The sequence below is a fragment of the Hippocampus guttulatus genome, chromosome 16 (genome assembly GCF_054856545.1).
Source record: "Hippocampus guttulatus isolate MCC_2025c chromosome 16, RoL_Hgut_1.0, whole genome shotgun sequence".
Taxonomy (NCBI): domain Eukaryota; kingdom Metazoa; phylum Chordata; class Actinopteri; order Syngnathiformes; family Syngnathidae; genus Hippocampus; species Hippocampus guttulatus.
The window spans coordinates 16549609-16568448 of record NC_141276.1 but is presented as its reverse complement, the minus strand read 5'-3'; positions in this window follow the sequence as shown (position 1 = coordinate 16568448).

Sequence of the window (18840 nt, the reverse complement as noted above, 5' to 3'; positions counted from 1 at the left end):
AGGACTTATGCACACACTTCAACATGTATTTTGTTCAGGATGGCCTCCTGAAGCCTAAATGAGCATTAATTTGACTACACAACTCATTCCTATGAAGATATATTCAAAGTCAGAAAGCGCGCTCAGCTCGGGCTGAAAATGCATTTAAAGCAATAAAAACTCAAATTGAGTGTCATGCCTAAACCAAAGGACTAATGCACACACTTCAACATGTATTATGTTCAGGATGACCTCCTGAAGCCTATATGAGCATTAATTTGACCACACAACTCATTACTATGAAGATACATTCAAACTCACAAAACGTGCTCAGCTCGGGCTGAAAATGCATTTAAAGCAATAAAAACTCAAATTGAGTGTCACGCCTAAACCAAAGGACTTATGCACACACGTCAACATGTATTTAGTTGAGGATGTCCTCCTGAAGCCCAAATGGGCATTCATTTGACTACATAACTCATTCCTATGAAGATACATTCAAACTCAGAAAAAGTGTTCAGCTCGGCCTGAAAATGCATTTAAAGCAATTAAACTCAAATTGAGTGTCACTACTAAACCAAAGGACTTATGCACACACTTCAACATGTATTTAGTTCAGTATGTCTTCCTGAAGCCTAAATGACAATTAATTTGACTACACAACTCATTCCTATGAAGATACATTCAAACTCAAAAAACGTGCTCGGCTCGGTCTGAAAATGCATTTATAGCAATAAAAACTCAAATTGAGTGTCACGCCTAAAACAAAGGACTTATGCACACACTGCAACATGTATTTTGTTCAGGATGACCTCCTGAAGCCTAAATGAGCAGTAATTTGACTACACAACTCATTCCTATGAAGATACATTCAAAGTCAGAAAGTGCGCTCAGCTCGGGCTGAAAATTCATTTTAAGCAATAAAAACTCAAGTTGAGTGTCACGCCTAAACCAAAGGACTGATGCACACACTTCAACATGTATTTAGTTCAGGATGTCCTCCTGAAGCCTAAATGAGCAGTAATTTGACTACACAACTCATTCCTATAAAGATACATTCAAACTGAAAAAAACATGCTCAGCTCGGCAGAAAATGCATTAAAGCAATAAAAACTCAAATTGAGTGTCACGCCTAAACCAAAGGACTGATGCACACACTTCAACATGTATTTTGTTCAGGATGGCCTCCTGAAGCCTAAATGAGCATTAATTTGACTACACAACTCATTCCTATGAAGATACATTCAAAGTCAGAAAACGCGCTCAGCTCGGGCTGAAAATGCATTTTAAAGCAATAAAAACTCAAATTGAGTGTCACGCCTAAACCAAAGGACTTATGCACACACTTCAACATGTATTTTGTTCAGGATGATCACCTGAAGCCTAAATGAGCATTAATTTGACCACACAACTCATTCCTATGAAGATACATTCAAACTCACAAAACGTGCTCAGCTCGGGCTGAAAATGCATTTAAAGCAATAAAAACTCAAATTGAGTGTCACGTCTAAACCAAAGGACTTATGCACACACTTCAACATGTATTTTGTTCAGGATGACCACCTGAAGCCTAAATGAGCATTAATTTGACCACACAACTCATTCCTATGAAGATACATTGAAACTCACAAAACGTGCTCAACTCGGGCTGAAAATGCATTTAAAGCAATAAAAACTCAAATTGAGTGTCACAACTAAACCAAAGGACTTATGCACAGACTTCAACATGTATTTTTTTCAGTATGACCTCCTGAAACATGAGCAATAATTTGACCACACAACTCATTCCTATGAAGATACATTCAAACTCACGAAACGTGCTCAGCTCGGGCTGAAAATGCATTTAAAGCAATAAAAACTCAAATTGAGTGTCACGCCTAAACCAAAGGACTTATGCACACACTTCAACATGTATTTTGTTCAGGATGACCACCTGAAGCCTAAATGAGCATTAATTTGACCACACAACTCATTCTATGAAGATACATTCAAACTCACAAAACGTGCTCAGCTCGGGCTGAAAATGCATTTAAAGCAATAAAAACTCAAAATGAGTGTCACGCCTAAACCAAAGGACTTATGCACACACTTCAACATGTATTTTGTTCAGGATGACCACCTGAAGCCTAAATGAGCATTAATTTGACCACACAACTCATTCCTATGAAGATACATTCAAACTCACAAAACGTGCTCAGCTCGGGCTGAAAATGCATTTAACGCAATAATAACTCAAGTTGAGTGTCACGCCTAAACCAAAGGACTTATGCACACACTTTAACATGTATTTTGTTCAGGATGACCTCCTGAAGCATATATGAGCATTAATTTGACCACACAACTCATTCCTATGAAGATACATTCAAACACACAAAACGTGCTCAGCTTGGGCTGAAAATGCATTTAAAGCAATAAAAACTCAAATTGATTGTCACGCCTAAAAAAAGGACTCATGCACACACTTCATGAATCTTTTTCAGGATGACCTCCTGAAGCCTAAATGAGCATTAATTTGACGACACAACTCATTCCTACGAAGGTACATTCAAACTCACAAAACGTGCTCAGCTCGGGCTGAAAATGCATTTAACGCAATAAAAACTCAAATTGAGTGTCACGCCTAAACCAAAGGACTTATGCACACACTTTAACATGTATTTTGTTCAGGATGACCTCCTGAAGCCTATATGAGCATTAATTTGACCACACAACTCATTCCTATGAAGATACATTCAAACTCACAAAACGTGCTCAGCTTGGGCTGAAAATGCATTTAAAGCAATAAAAACTCAAATTGATTGTCACGCCTAAAAAAAGGACTTATGCACACACTTCATGAATTTTTTTCAGGATGACCTCCTGAAGCCTAAATGAGCATTAATTTGACGACACAACTCATTCCTATGAAGATACATTCAAACTCACAAAAAATGCTCAGCTCGGCCTGAAAATGCATTTAAAGCAATAAAAACTCAAATTGAGTGTCACACCTAAACCAAAGGACTTATGCACACACTTCAACATGTATTTTGTTCAGGATGACCACCTGAAGCCTAAATGAGCATTAATTTGACCACACAACTCATTCCTATGAAGATACATTCAAACTCACAAAACGTGCTCAGCTCGGGCTGAAAATGCATTTAAAGCAATAAAAACTCAAATTGAGTGTCACGCCTAAACCAAAGGACCTATGCACACACTTCAACATGTATTTAGTTCAGGATGACCACCTGAAGCCTAAATGAGCATTAATTTGACCACACAACTCATTCCTAAGAAGATACATTCAAAGTCAGAAAACGCGCTCAGCTCGGGCTGAAAATGCATTTAGAGCAATAAAAACTCAAATTGAGTGTCACGGCTAAACCAAAGGACTTATGCACACACTTCAACATGTATTTTGTTCAGGATGACCACCTGAAGCCTAAATGAGCATTAATTTGACCACACAACTCATTCCTATGAAGATACATTCAAACACACAAAACGTGCTCAGCTTGGGCTGAAAATGCATTTAAAGCAATAAAAACTCAAATTGATTGTCACGCCTAAAAAAAGGACTTATGCACACACTTCATGAATCTTTTTCAGGATGACCTCCTGAAGCCTAAATGAGCATTAATTTGACGACACAACTCATTCCTATGAAGATACATTCAAACTCACAAAACGTGCTCAGCTCGGGCTGAAAATGCATTTAACGCAATAAAAACTCAAATTGAGTGTCACGCCTAAACCAAAGGACTTATGCACACACTTTAACATGTATTTTGTTCAGGATGACCTCCTGAAGCCTATATGAGCATTAATTTGACCACACAACTCATTCCTATGAAGATACATTCAAACTCACAAAACGTGCTCAGCTTGGGCTGAAAATGCATTTAAAGCAATAAAAACTCAAATTGATTGTCACGCCTAAAAAAAGGACTTATGCACACACTTCATGAATTTTTTTCAGGATGACCTCATGAAGCCTAAATGAGCATTAATTTGACGACACAACTCATTCCTATGAAGATACATTCAAACTCACAAAAAATGCTCAGCTCGGCCTGAAAATGCATTTAAAGCAATAAAAACTCAAATTGAGTGTCACACCTAAACCAAAGGACTTATGCACACACTTCAACATGTATTTTGTTCAGGATGACCACCTGAAGCCTAAATGAGCATTAATTTGACCACACAACTCATTCCTATGAAGATACATTCAAACTCACAAAACGTGCTCAGCTCGGGCTGAAAATGCATTTAAAGCAATAAAAACTCAAATTGAGTGTCACGCCTAAACCAAAGGACCTATGCACACACTTCAACATGTATTTAGTTCAGGATGACCACCTGAAGCCTAAATGAGCATTAATTTGACCACACAACTCATTCCTATGAAGATACATTCAAAGTCAGAAAGCGCGCTCAGCTCGGCCTGAAAATGCATTTAAAGCAATAAAAACTCAAATTGAGTGTCACGCCCAAACCAAAGGACTTTTGCACACACTTCAACATGTATTTAGTTCAGGATGTCCTCCTGAAGCCTAAATGAGCAGTAATTTGACTACACAACTCATTCCTATAAAGATACATTCAAACTGAAAAAAACATGCTCAGCTCGGCAAAAAATGCATTAAAGCAATAAAAACTCAAATTGAGTGTCACGCCTAAACCAAAGGACTGATGCACACACTTCAACATGTATTTTGTTCAGGATGGCCTCCTGAAGCCTAAAGGAGCATTAATTTGACTACACAACTCATTCCTATGAAGATACATTCAAAGTCAGAAAACGCGCTCAGCTCGGGCTGAAAATGCATTTTAAAGCAAAATAAAAACTCAAATTGAGTGTCACGCCTAAAAAAGGACTTATGCACACGCTCCAACATGTATTTCGTTCAAGATGACCACCTGAAGCCTAAATGAGCGTTAATCTTTCCACACAACTCATTGCTATGAAGATACATTCAAAGTCAGAAAGCGCCCTCAGCTCGGGCTGAAAATGCATTTATAAAGCAATAAAAACTCAAATTGAGTGTCACGCCTAAACCAAAGGACTTATGCACACACTTCAACATGTATTTTGTTCAGGATGACCTCTGAAGCCTAAATGAGCAATAATTTGACCACACAACTCATTCCTATGAAGATACATTCAAAGTCAGAAAGCGCGCTCAGCTCGGGCTGAAAATGCATTTAAAGCAATAAAAACTCAAATTGAGTGTCACGCCTAAACCAAAGGACTTATGCACACACTTCAACATGTATTTAGTTCAGGATGACCACCTGAAGCCTAAATGAGCATTAATTTGACCACACAACTCATTCCTATGAAGATACATTCAAACTCACAAAACATGCTCAGCTCGGGCTGAAAATGCATTTAAAGCAATAAAAACTCGAATTGAGTGTCACGTCTAAACCAAAGGACTAATGCACACACTTCAACATGTATTTTGTTCAGGATGACCACCTGAAGCCTAAATGAGCATTAATTTGACCACACAACTCATTCCTATGAAGATACATTCAAACTCACAAAACGTGCTCAACTCGGGCTGAAAATGCATTTAAAGCAATAAAAACTCAAATTGAGTGTCACAACTAAACCAAAGGACTTATGCACACACTTCAACATGTATTTTTTTTCAGTATGACCTCCTGAAAAATGAGCAATAATTTGACCACACAACTCATTCCTATGAAGATACATTCAAAGTCAGAAAGCGCGCTCAGCTCGGGCTGAAAATGCATTTAAAGCAATAAAAACTCAAATTGAGTGTCACGCCTAAACCAAAGGACTTATGCACACACTTCAACATGTATTTAGTTCAAGATGACCACCTAAAGCCTAAATGAGCATTAATTTGACCACACAACTCATTCCTATGAAGATACATTCAAACTCACAAAACGTGCTCAGCTCGGGCTGAAAATGCATTTAAAGCAATAAAAACTCAAATTGAGTGTCACGCCTAAACCAAAGGACTTATGCACACACTTCAACATGTATTTTGTTCAGGATGACCTCCTGAAGCCCATATGAGCATTAATTTGACCACACAACTCATTCCTATGAAGATACATTCAAACTCACAAAACGTGCTCAGCTCGGGCTGAAAATGCATTTAAAGCAATAAAAACTCAAATTGAGTGTCACACCTAAACCAAAGGACTTATGCACACACTTCAACATGTATTCTGTTCAGGATGACCTCCTGAAGCCCATATGAGCATTAATTTGACCACACAACTCATTCCTATGAAGATACATTCAAACTCACAAAACGTGCTCAGCTTGGGCTGAAAATGCATTTAAAGCAATAAAAACTCAAATTGAGTGTCACACCTAAACCAAAGGACTTATTCACACACTTCAACATGTATTTTGTTCAGGATGACCTCCTGAAGCCCATATGAGCATTAATGTGACCACACAACTCATTCCTATGAAGATACATTCAAACTCACAAAACGTGCTCAGCTCGGGCTGAAAATGCATTTAAAGCAATAAAAACTCAAATTGAGTGTCACGCCTAAACCAAAGGACTTATGCACACACTTCAACATGTATTTTGTTCAGGATGACCACCTGAAGCCTAAATGAGCATTAATTTGACCACACAACTCATTCCTATGAAGATACATTCAAACTCACAAAACATGCTCAGCTCGGGCTGAAAATGCATTTAAAGCAATAAAAACTCAAATTGAGTGTCACGCCTGAACCAAAGGACTTATGCACACACTTCAACATGTATTTTGTTCAGGATGACCTCCTGAAGCCTAAATGAGCAATAATTTGACCACACAACTCATTCCTATGAAGATACATTCAAAGTCAGAAAGCGCGCTCAGCTCGGGCTGAAAATGCATTTGAAGCAATAAAAACTCAAATTGAGTGTCACCCCTAAACCAAAGGACTTATGCACACACTTCAACATGTATTTAGTTCAGGATGACCACCTGAAGCCTAAATGAGCATTAATTTGACCACACAACTCATTCCTATGAAGATACATTCAAAGTCAGAGAGCGCGCTCAGCTCGGGCTGAAAATGCATTTAAAGCAATAAAAACTCAAATGGAGTGTCACGCCTAAACCAAAGTACTTATGCACACACTTCAACATGTATTTAGTTCAGGATGACCACCTGAAGCCTAAAGAGCATTAATTTGACCACACAACTCATTCCTATGAAGATACATTCAAACTCACAAAACATGCTCAGCTCAGGCTGAAAATGCATTTAAAGCAATAAAAACTCAAATTGAGTGTCACGCCCAAACCAAAGGACTTATGCACACACTTCAACATGTATTTAGTTCAGGATGACCACCTGAAGCCTAAATGAGCATTAATTTGACCACACAACTCATTCCTAAGAAGATACATTCAAAGTCAGAAAACGCGCTCAGCTCGGGCTGAAAATGCATTTAGAGCAATAAAAACTCAAATTGAGTGTCACGGCTAAACCAAAGGACTTATGCACACACTTCAACATGTATTTTGTTCAGGATGACCACCTGAAGCCTAAATGAGCATTAATTTGACCACACAACTCATTCCTATGAAGATACATTCAAACTCACAAAACGTGCTCAGCTCGGGCTGAAAATGCATTTAAAGCAATAAAAACTCAAATTGAGTGTCACGCCCAAACCAAAGGACTTATGCACACGCTCCAACATGTATTTTGTTCAAGATGACCACCTGAAGCCTAAATGAGCGTTAATCTGACCACACAACTCAATCCTATGAAGATACATTCAAACTCAAAAAACGTGCTCAGCTCGGGCTGAAAATTGCATTTAAAGCAATAAAAACTCAAATTGAGTGTCACGCCTAAACCAAAGGACTTATGCACACACTTCAACATGTATTTTGTTCAGGATGACCTCCTAAAGCCTAAAAGAGCATTACTTTGACTCCACAACTCATTCCTATGAAGATACATTCAAAGTCAGAAAGCGCCCTCAGCTCGGGCTGAAAATGCATTTATAAAGCAATAAAAACTCAAATTGAGTGTCACGCCTAAACCAAAGGACTTATGCACACACTTCAACATGTATTTAGTTCAGGATGACCACCTGAAGCCTAAATGAGCATTAATCTGACCACACAACTCATTCCTATGAAGATACATTCAAACTCACAAAACATGCTCAGCTCGGGCTGAAAATGCATTTAAAGCAATAAAAACTCGAATTGAGTGTCACGCCTAAACCAAAGGACTTATGCACACACTTCAACATGTATTTTGTTCAGGATGACCACCTGAAGCCTAAATGAGCATTAATTTGACCACACAACTCATTCCTATGAAGATACATTCAAACTCACAAAACGTGCTCAACTCGGGCTGAAAATGCATTTAAAGCAATAAAAACTCAAATTGAGTGTCACAACTAAACCAAAGGACTTATTCACACACTTCAACATGTATTTTGTTCAGGATGACCTCCTGAAGCCTAAATGAGCAATAATTTGACCACACAACTCATTCCTATGAAGATACATTCAAAGTCAGAAAGCGCGCTCAGCTCGGGCTGAAAATGCATTTGAAGCAATAAAAACTCAAATTGAGTGTCACGCCTAAACCAAAGGACTTATGCACACACTTCAACATGTATTTAGTTCAGGATGACCACCTGAAGCCTAAATGAGCATTAATTTGACCACACAACTCATTCCTATGAAGATGTATTCAAACTCACAAAACGTGCTCAGGTCGGGCTGAAAATGCATTTAAAGCAATAAAAACTCAAATTGAGTGTCACGCCCAAACCAAAGGACTTATGCACACACTTCAACATGTACTTAGTTCAGGATGTCCTCCTGAAGCCTAAATGAGCATTAATTTGACCACACAACTCATTCCTAAGAAGATACATTCAAAGTCAGAAAACGCGCTCAGCTCGGGCTGAAAATGCATTTAGAGCAATAAAAACTCAAATTGAGTGTCACGGCTAAACCAAAGGACTTATGCACACACTTCAACATGTATTTTGTTCAGGATGACCACCTGAAGCCTAAATGAGCATTAATTTGACCACACAACTCATTCCTATGAAGATACATTCAAACTCACAAAACGTGCTCAGCTCGGGCTGAAAATGCATTTAAAGCAATAAAAAGTCAAATTGAGTGTCACACCTAAACCAAAGGACTTATGCACACACTTCAACATGTATTTTGTTCAGGATGACCTCCTGAAGCCTATATGAGCATTAATTTGACCACACAACCTATTCCTATGAAGATACATTCAAACTCACAAAACGTGCTCAGCTCGGGCTGAAAATGCATTTAAAGCAATAAAAACTCAAATTGAGTGTCACACCTAAACCAAAGGATTATGCACACACTTCAACACGTATTTTGTTCAGGATGACCTCCTTAAGCCTATATGAGCATTAATTTGACCACACAACTCATTCCTATGAAGATACATTCAAACTCACAAAACGTGCTCAGCTCGGGCTGAAAATGCATTTAAAGCAATAAAAACTCAAATTGAGTGTCACGCCCAAACCAAAGGACTTATGCACACACTTCAACGTGTATTTAGTTCAGGATGACCACCTGAAGCCTAAATGAGCATTAATTTGACCACACAACTCATTCCTATGAAGATGTATTCAAACTCACAAAACGTGCTCAGGTCGGGCTGAAAATACATTTAAAGCAATAAAAACTCAAATTGAGTGTCACGCCCAAACCAAAGGACTTATGCACACACTTCAACATGTACTTAGTTCAGGATGTCCTCCTGAAGCCTAAATGAGCATTAATTTGACCACACAACTCATTCCTATGTAGATACATTCAAACTCACAAAACGTGCTCAGCTCGGGCTGAAAATGCATTTAAAGCAATAAAAACTCAAATTGAGTGTCACGCCCAAACCAAAGGACTTATGCACACACTTCAACATGTACTTAGTTCAGGATGTCCTCCTGAAGCCTAAATGAGCATTAATTTGACCACACAACTCATTCCTATGAAGATACATTCAAAGTCAGAAAGCGCGCTCAGCTCGGCCTGAAAATGCATTTAAAGCAATAAAAACTCAAATTGAGTGTCACGCCCAAACCAAAGGACTTTTGCACACACTTCAACATGTATTTAGTTCAGGATGTCCTCCTGAAGCCTAAATGAGCAGTAATTTGACTACACAACTCATTCCTATAAAGATACGTTCAAACTGAAAAAAACATGCTCAGCTCGGAAAAAAATGCATTAAAGCAATAAAAATTCAAATTGAGTGTCACGCCTAAACCAAAGGACTGATGCACACACTTCAACATGTATTTTGTTCAGGATGGCCTCCTGAAGCCTAAATGAGCATTAATTTGACTACACAACTCATTCCTATGAAGATACATTCAAAGTCAGAAAACGCGCTCAGCTCGGGCTGAAAATGCATTTTAAAGCAATAAAAACTCAAATTGAGTGTCACGCCTAAAAAAGGACTTATGCACACACTTCAACATGTATTTTGTTCAGGATGATCACCTGAAGCCTAAATGAGCATTAATTTGACCACACAACTCATTCCTATGAAGATACATTCAAACTCACAGAACGTGCTCAGCTCGGGCTGAAAATGCATTTAAAGCAATAAAAACTCAAATTGAGTGTCACGCCCAAACCAAAGGACTTATGCACACGCTCCAACATGTATTTTGTTCAAGATGACCACCTGAAGCCTAAATGAGCGTTAATCTGACCACACAACTCAATCCTATGAAGATACATTCAAACTCAAAAAACGTGCTCAGCTCGGGCTGAAAATTGCATTTAAAGCAATAAAAACTCAAATTGAGTGTCACGCCTAAACCAAAGGACTTATGCACACACTTCAACATGTATTTTGTTCAGGATGACCTCCTAAAGCCTAAAAGAGCATTACTTTGACTCCACAACTCATTCCTATGAAGATACATTCAAAGTCAGAAAGCGCCCTCAGCTCGGGCTGAAAATGCATTTAAAGCAATAAAAACTCAAATTGAGTGTCACGCCTAAACCAAAGGACTTATGCACACACTTCAACATGTATTTAGTTCAGGATGACCACCTGAAGCCTAAATGAGCATTAATCTGACCACACAACTCATTCCTATGAAGATACATTCAAACTCACAAAACATGCTCAGCTCGGGCTGAAAATGCATTTAAAGCAATAAAAACTCGAATTGAGTGTCACGCCTAAACCAAAGGACTTATGCACACACTTCAACATGTATTTTGTTCAGGATGACCACCTGAAGCCTAAATGAGCATTAATTTGACCACACAACTCATTCCTATGAAGATACATTCAAACTCACAAAACGTGCTCAACTCGGGCTGAAAATGCATTTAAAGCAATAAAAACTCAAATTGAGTGTCACAACTAAACCAAAGGACTTATGCACACACTTCAACATGTATTTTTTTCAGTATGACCTCCTGAAAAATGAGCAATAATTTGACAACACAACTCATTCCTATGAAGATACATTCAAAGTCAGAAAGCGCGCTCAGCTCAGGCTGAAAATGCATTTAAAGCAATAAAAACTCAAATTGAGTGTCACGCCTAAACCAAAGGACTTATGCACACACTTCAACATGTATTTAGTTCAGGATGACCACCTAAAGCCTAAATGAGCATTAATTTGACCACACAACTCATTCCTATGAAGATACATTCAAACTCACAAAACGTGCTCAGCTCGGGCTGAAAATGCATTTAAAGCAATAAAAACTCAAATTGAGTGTCACACCTAAACCAAAGGACTTATGCACACACTTCAACATGTATTTTGTTCAGGATGACCTCCTGAAGCCCATATGAGCATTAATTTGACCACACAACTCATTCCTATGAAGATACATTCAAACTCACAAAACGTGCTCAGCTCGGGCTGAAAATGCATTTAAAGCAATAGAAACTCAAATTGAGTGTCACGCCTAAACCAAAGGACTTATGCACACACTTCAACATGTATTTTGTTCAGGATGACCTCCTGAAGCCTAAATGAGCAATAATTTGACCACACAACGCATTCCTATGAAGATACATTCAAACTCACAAAACGTGCTCAGCTCGGGCTGAAAATGCATTTAAAGCAATAGAAACTCAAATTGAGTGTCACGCCTAAACCAAAGGACTTATGCACACACTTCAACATGTGTTTTGTTCAGGATGACCTCCTGAAGCCTAAATGAGCAATAATTTGACCACACAACGCATTCCTATGAAGATACATTCAAAGTCAGAAAGCGAGCTCAGCTCGGGCTGAAAATGCATTTAAAGCAATAAAAACTCAAATTGAGTGTCACGCCTAAACCAAAGGACTTATGCACACACTTCAACATGTATTTAGTTCAGGATGTCCTCCTGAAGCCTAAATGAGCATTAATTTGACCACGCAACTCATTCCTATGAAGATACATTCAAACTCACAAAACGTGCTCAGCTTGGGCAGAAAATGCATTTAAAGCAAAAAAAACCTCAAATTGAGTGTCACGCCTAAACCAAAGGACTTATGCACACACTTGAACATGTATTTAGTTCAGGATGGCCTCCTGAAGCCTAAATGAGCATTAATTTGACTACACAACTCATTCCTATGAAGATACATTCAAACTCACAAAACGTGCTCAGCTCCGGCTGAAAATGCATTTAAAGCAATAAAAACTCAAATTGAGTGTCACGCCTAAACCAAAGGACTTATGCACACACTTCAACATGTATTTTGTTCAGGATGGCCTCCTGAAGCCTAAATGAGCATTAATTTGACTACACAACTCATTCCTATGAAGATATATTCAAAGTCAGAAAGCGCGCTCAGCTCGGGCTGAAAATGCATTTAAAGCAATAAAAACTCAAATTGAGTGTCATGCCTAAACCAAAGGACTAATGCACACACTTCAACATGTATTATGTTCAGGATGACCTCCTGAAGCCTATATGAGCATTAATTTGACCACACAACTCATTACTATGAAGATACATTCAAACTCACAAAACGTGCTCAGCTCGGGCTGAAAATGCATTTAAAGCAATAAAAACTCAAATTGAGTGTCACGCCTAAACCAAAGGACTTATGCACACACGTCAACATGTATTTAGTTGAGGATGTCCTCCTGAAGCCCAAATGGGCATTCATTTGACTACATAACTCATTCCTATGAAGATACATTCAAACTCAGAAAAAGTGTTCAGCTCGGCCTGAAAATGCATTTAAAGCAATTAAACTCAAATTGAGTGTCACTACTAAACCAAAGGACTTATGCACACACTTCAACATGTATTTAGTTCAGTATGTCCTCCTGAAGCCTAAATGACAATTAATTTGACTACACAACTCATTCCTATGAAGATACATTCAAACTCAAAAAACGTGCTCGGCTCGGTCTGAAAATGCATTTATAGCAATAAAAACTCAAATTGAGTGTCACGCCTAAAACAAAGGACTTATGCACACACTGCAACATGTATTTTGTTCAGGATGACCTCCTGAAGCCTAAATGAGCAGTAATTTGACTACACAACTCATTCCTATGAAGATACATTCAAAGTCAGAAAGTGCGCTCAGCTCGGGCTGAAAATTCATTTTAAGCAATAAAAACTCAAGTTGAGTGTCACGCCTAAACCAAAGGACTGATGCACACACTTCAACATGTATTTTGTTCAGGATGGCCTCCTGAAGCCTAAATGAGCATTAATTTGACTACACAACTCATTCCTATGAAGATACATTCAAAGCCAGAAAGCGCGCTCAGCTCGGGCTGAAAATGCATTTTAAGCAATAAAAACTCAAGTTGAGTGTCACGCCTAAACCAAAGGACTCATGCACACACTTCAACATGTATTTTGTTCAGGATAACCTCCTGAAGCCTATATTCCTATGAAGATACATTCAAACTCACAAAACGTGCTCAGCTCGGGCTGAAAATGCATTTAAAGCAATAAAAACTCAAATTGAGTGTCACGCCTAAACCAAAGGATTTATGCACACACTTCAACATGTATTTTGTTCAGGATGACATCCTGAAGCCTAAATGAGCATTAATTTGACCACACAACTCATTCCTATGAAGATACAGTCAAACTCACAAAACGTGCTCAGCTCGGCCCGAAAATGCATTTAAAGCAATAAAAACTCAAATTGAGTGTCACGCCTAAACCAAAGGACTGATGCACACCCTTCAACATGTATTTTGTTCAGGATTACCTCCTGAAGCCTATATGAGCATTAATTTGACCACACAACTCATTCCTATGAAGATACATTCAAACTCACAAAACGTGCTCAGCTCGGCCTGAAAATGCATTTAAAGCAATAAAAACTCAAATTGACTGTCACGCCCAAACCAAAGGACTTATGCACACACTTCAACATGTACTGAGTTCAGGATGTCCTCCTGAGGCCTAAATGAGCATTGTTTCGATCACACAACTCATTCCTATGAAGATACATTCAAACTCACAAAATGTGCTCAGCTCGGGCTGAAAATGCATTTAAAGCAATAAAAACTCAAATTGAGTGTCACGCCTAAACCAAAGGACTTATGCACGCACTTCAACATGTACTAAGTTAGGATGTCCTCCTGAAGCCTAAATGAGCATTGTTTTGATCACACAACTCATTCCTATGAAGATACATTCAAATTCACAAAACGTGCTCAGCTCGGGCTGAAAATGCATTTAAAGCAATAAAAACTCAAATTGAGTGTCACGCCTAAACCAAAGGACTTATGCACACACTTCAACATGTATTTAGTTCAGGATGTCCTCCTGAAGCCTAAATGAGCAATAATTTGACCACACAACTCATTCCTATGAAGATACATTCAAACTCACAAAACGTGCTCAGCTCGGGCTGAAAATGCATTTAAAGCAATAAAAACTCAAATTGAGTGTCACGCCTAAACCAAAGGACTTATGCACACACTTCAACATGTATTTAGTTCAGGATGTCCTCCTGAAGCCTAAATGAGCAGTAATTTGACCACACAACTCATTCCTATGAAGATACATTTAACCTGTTGTAACTGTCATATGCTTGTGCAGGAGTTTTTTTGCCTCACTCAAATTATCCTCAAAATAAGGGTAGTTCGAGCGTGGGGTTTTTTCTCCCTCTCTCCCTCCCCTGTGGTTTCTTTCTGACCTTCGGGTTTAGTGAACGCTGGCGCGTTTTGGCTGCCGCTGCTCAACCCTTATTGTTTTGTGTTTTTTGTTCTTGTAAAGTGTCCTTGGGTGTCTTGAAAGGCGCTTATAAATAAAATGTATTATTATTATTATTATTATTATTATTAACTCAAAAAACGTGCTCAGCTTGGGCAGAAAATGCATTTCAAGCAAAAAAAACTCAAATTGAGTGTCACGCCTAAACCAAAGGACTTATGCACACACTTCAACATGTATTTTGTTCAGGATGGTCTCCTGAAGCCTAAATGAGCATTAATTTGACTACACAACTCATTCCTATGAAGATACATTCAAAGTCAGAAAGCGCGCTCAGCTCGGGCTGAAAATGCATTTAAGCAATAAAAACTCAAATTGAGTGTCACACCTAAACCAAAGGACCTATGCACACGCTAACATGTATTTTGTTCAGGATGACCTCCTGAAGCCTATATGAGCATTAATTTGACCACACAACTCATTCCTATGAAGATACATTCAAACTCACAAAACGTGCTCAGCTCGGGCTGAAAATGCATTTAAAGCAATAAAAACTCAAATTGAGTGTCACGCCTAAACCAAAGGACTTATAAACACACTTCAACATGTATTTAGTTCAGGATGTCCTCCTGAAGCCTAAATGAGCAGTGATTTAACTACACAACTAATTCCTATGAAGATACATTCAAACTCACAAAACGTGCTCAGCTCGGCCTGAAAATGCATTTAAAGCAATAAAAACTCAAATTGACTTTCACGCCCAAACCAAAGGACTTATGCACACACTTCAACATGTACTGAGTTCAGGATGTCCTCCTGAAGCCTAAATGAGCATTGTTTTGATCACACAACTCATTCCTATGAAGATACATTCAAACTCACAAAATGTGCTCAGCTCGGGCTGAAAATGCATTTAAAGCAATAAAAACTCAAATTGAGTGTCACGCCTAAACCAAAGGACTTATGCAAACACTTCAACATGTATTTAGTTCAGGATGACCACCTGAAGCCTAAATGAGCATTAATTTGACCACACAACTCATTCCTATGAAGATACATTCAAACTCACAAAACGTGCTCAGCTCGGGCTGAAAATGCATTTAAAGCAATAAAAACTCAAATTGAGTGTCACACCTAAACCAAAGGACTTATGCACACACTTCAACATGTATTTTGTTCAGGATGACCACCTGAAGCCTAAATGAGCATTAATTTGACCACACAACTCATTCCTATGAAGATACAATCAAACTCACAAAACGTGCTCAGCTCGGGCTGAAAATGCATTTAAAGCAATAAAAATTCAAATTGAGTGTCACGCCTAAACCAAAGGACTTATGCACACACTTCAACATGTATTTTGTTCAGGATGACCTCCTGAAGCCCATATGAGCATTAATGTGACCACACAACTCATTCCTATGAAGATACATTCAAACTCACAAAACGTGCTCAGCTCGGGCTGAAAATGCATTTAAAGCAATAAAAACTCAAATTGAGTGTCACGCCTAAACCAAAGGACATATGCACACACTTCAACATGTATTTTGTTCAGGATGACCGCCTGAAGCCTAAATGAGCATTAATTTGACCACACAACTCATTCCTATGAAGATACATTCAAACTCACAAAACGTGCTCAGCTCGGGCTGAAAATGCATTTAAAGCAATAAAAACTCAAATTGAGTGTCACGCCTAAACAAAAGGACTTATGCACACACTTCAACATGTATTTTGTTCAGGATGAGCTCCTGAAGCCTAAATGAGCAATAATTTGACCACACAACGCATTCCTATGAAGATACATTCAAAGTCAGAAAGCGCGCTCAGCTCGGGCTGAAAATGCATTTAAAGCAATAAAAACTCAAATTGAGTGTCACGCCTAAACCAAAGGATTAATGCACACACTTCAACATGTATTTAGTTCAGGATGACCACCTGAAGCCTAAATGAGCATTAATTTGACTCCACAACTCATTCCTATGAAGATACATTCAAAGTCAGAAAGCGCCCTCAGCTCGTGCTGAAAATGCATTTATAAAGCAATAAAAACTCAACTTGAGTGTCACGCCTAAACCAAAGGACTTATGCACACACTTCAACATGTATTTTGTTCAGGATGACCTCCTGAAGCCTAAATGAGCAATAATTTGACCACACAACGCATTCCTATGAAGATACATTCAAAGTCAGAAAGCACGCTCAGCTCGGGCTGAAAATGCATTTAAAGCAATAAAAACTCAAATTGAGTGTCACGCCTAAACATAAGGACTTATGCACACACTTCAACATGTATTTAGTTCAGGATAACCACCTGAAGCCTAAATGAGCATTAATTTGACCACACAACTCATTCCTATGAAGATACATTCAAACTCACAAAACGTGCTCAGCTCGGGCTGAAAATGCATTTAAAGCAATAAAAATTCGAATTGAGTGTCACGCCTAAACCAAATGACTGATGCACACACTTCAACATGTATTTTGTTCAGGATGACCACCTGAAGCCTAAATGAGCATTAATTTGACCACACAACTCATTCCTATGAAGATACATTCAAACTCACAAAATGTGCTCAGCTCGGGCTGAAAATGCATTTAAAGCAATAAAAACTCAAATTGAGTGTCACGCCTAAACATAAGGACTTATGCACACACTTCAACATGTATTTAGTTCAGGATAACCACCTGAAGCCTAAATGAGCATTAATTTGACCACACAACTCATTCCTATGAAGATACATTCAAACTCACAAAACGCGCTCAGCTCGGGCTGAAAATGCATTTAAAGCAATAAAAACTCAAATTGAGTGTCACGCCTAAACCAAAGGACTTATGCACACACTTCAACATGTATTTTGTTCAGGATGACCTCCTGAAGCCCATATGAGCATTGATTTGACTACACAACTCATTCCTATGAAGATACATTCAAACTCACAAAACGTGCTCAGCTCGTGCTGAAAATGCATTTAAAGCAATAAAAACTCAAATTGAGTGTCACGCCTAAACCAAATGACTGATGCACACACTTCAACATGTATTTTGTTCAGGATGACCACCTGAAGCCTAAATGAGCATTAATTTGACCACACAACTCATTCCTATGAAGATACATTCAAACTCACAAAATGTGCTCAGCTCGGGCTGAAAATGCATTTAAAGCAATAAAAATTCAAATTGAGTGTCACGCCTAAACCAAAGGATTAATGCACACACTTCAACATGTATTTAGTTCAGGATGACCACCTGAAGCCTAAATGAGCATTAATTTGACTCCACAACTCATTCCTATGAAGATACATTCAAACTCACAAAACGTGCTCAGCTCGGGCTGAAAATGCATTTAAAGCAATAAAAACTCAAATTGAGTGTCACGCCTAAACAAAAGGACTTATGCACACACTTCAACATGTATTTTGTTCAGGATGAGCTCCTGAAGCCTAAATGAGCAATAATTTGACCACACAACGCATTCCTATGAAGATACATTCAAAGTCAGAAAGCGCGCTCAGCTCGGGCTGAAAATGCATTTAAAGCAATAAAAACTCAAATTGAGTGTCACGCCTAAACCAAAGGATTAATGCACACACTTCAACATGTATTTAGTTCAGGATGACCACCTGAAGCCTAAATGAGCATTAATTTGACTCCACAACTCATTCCTATGAAGATACATTCAAAGT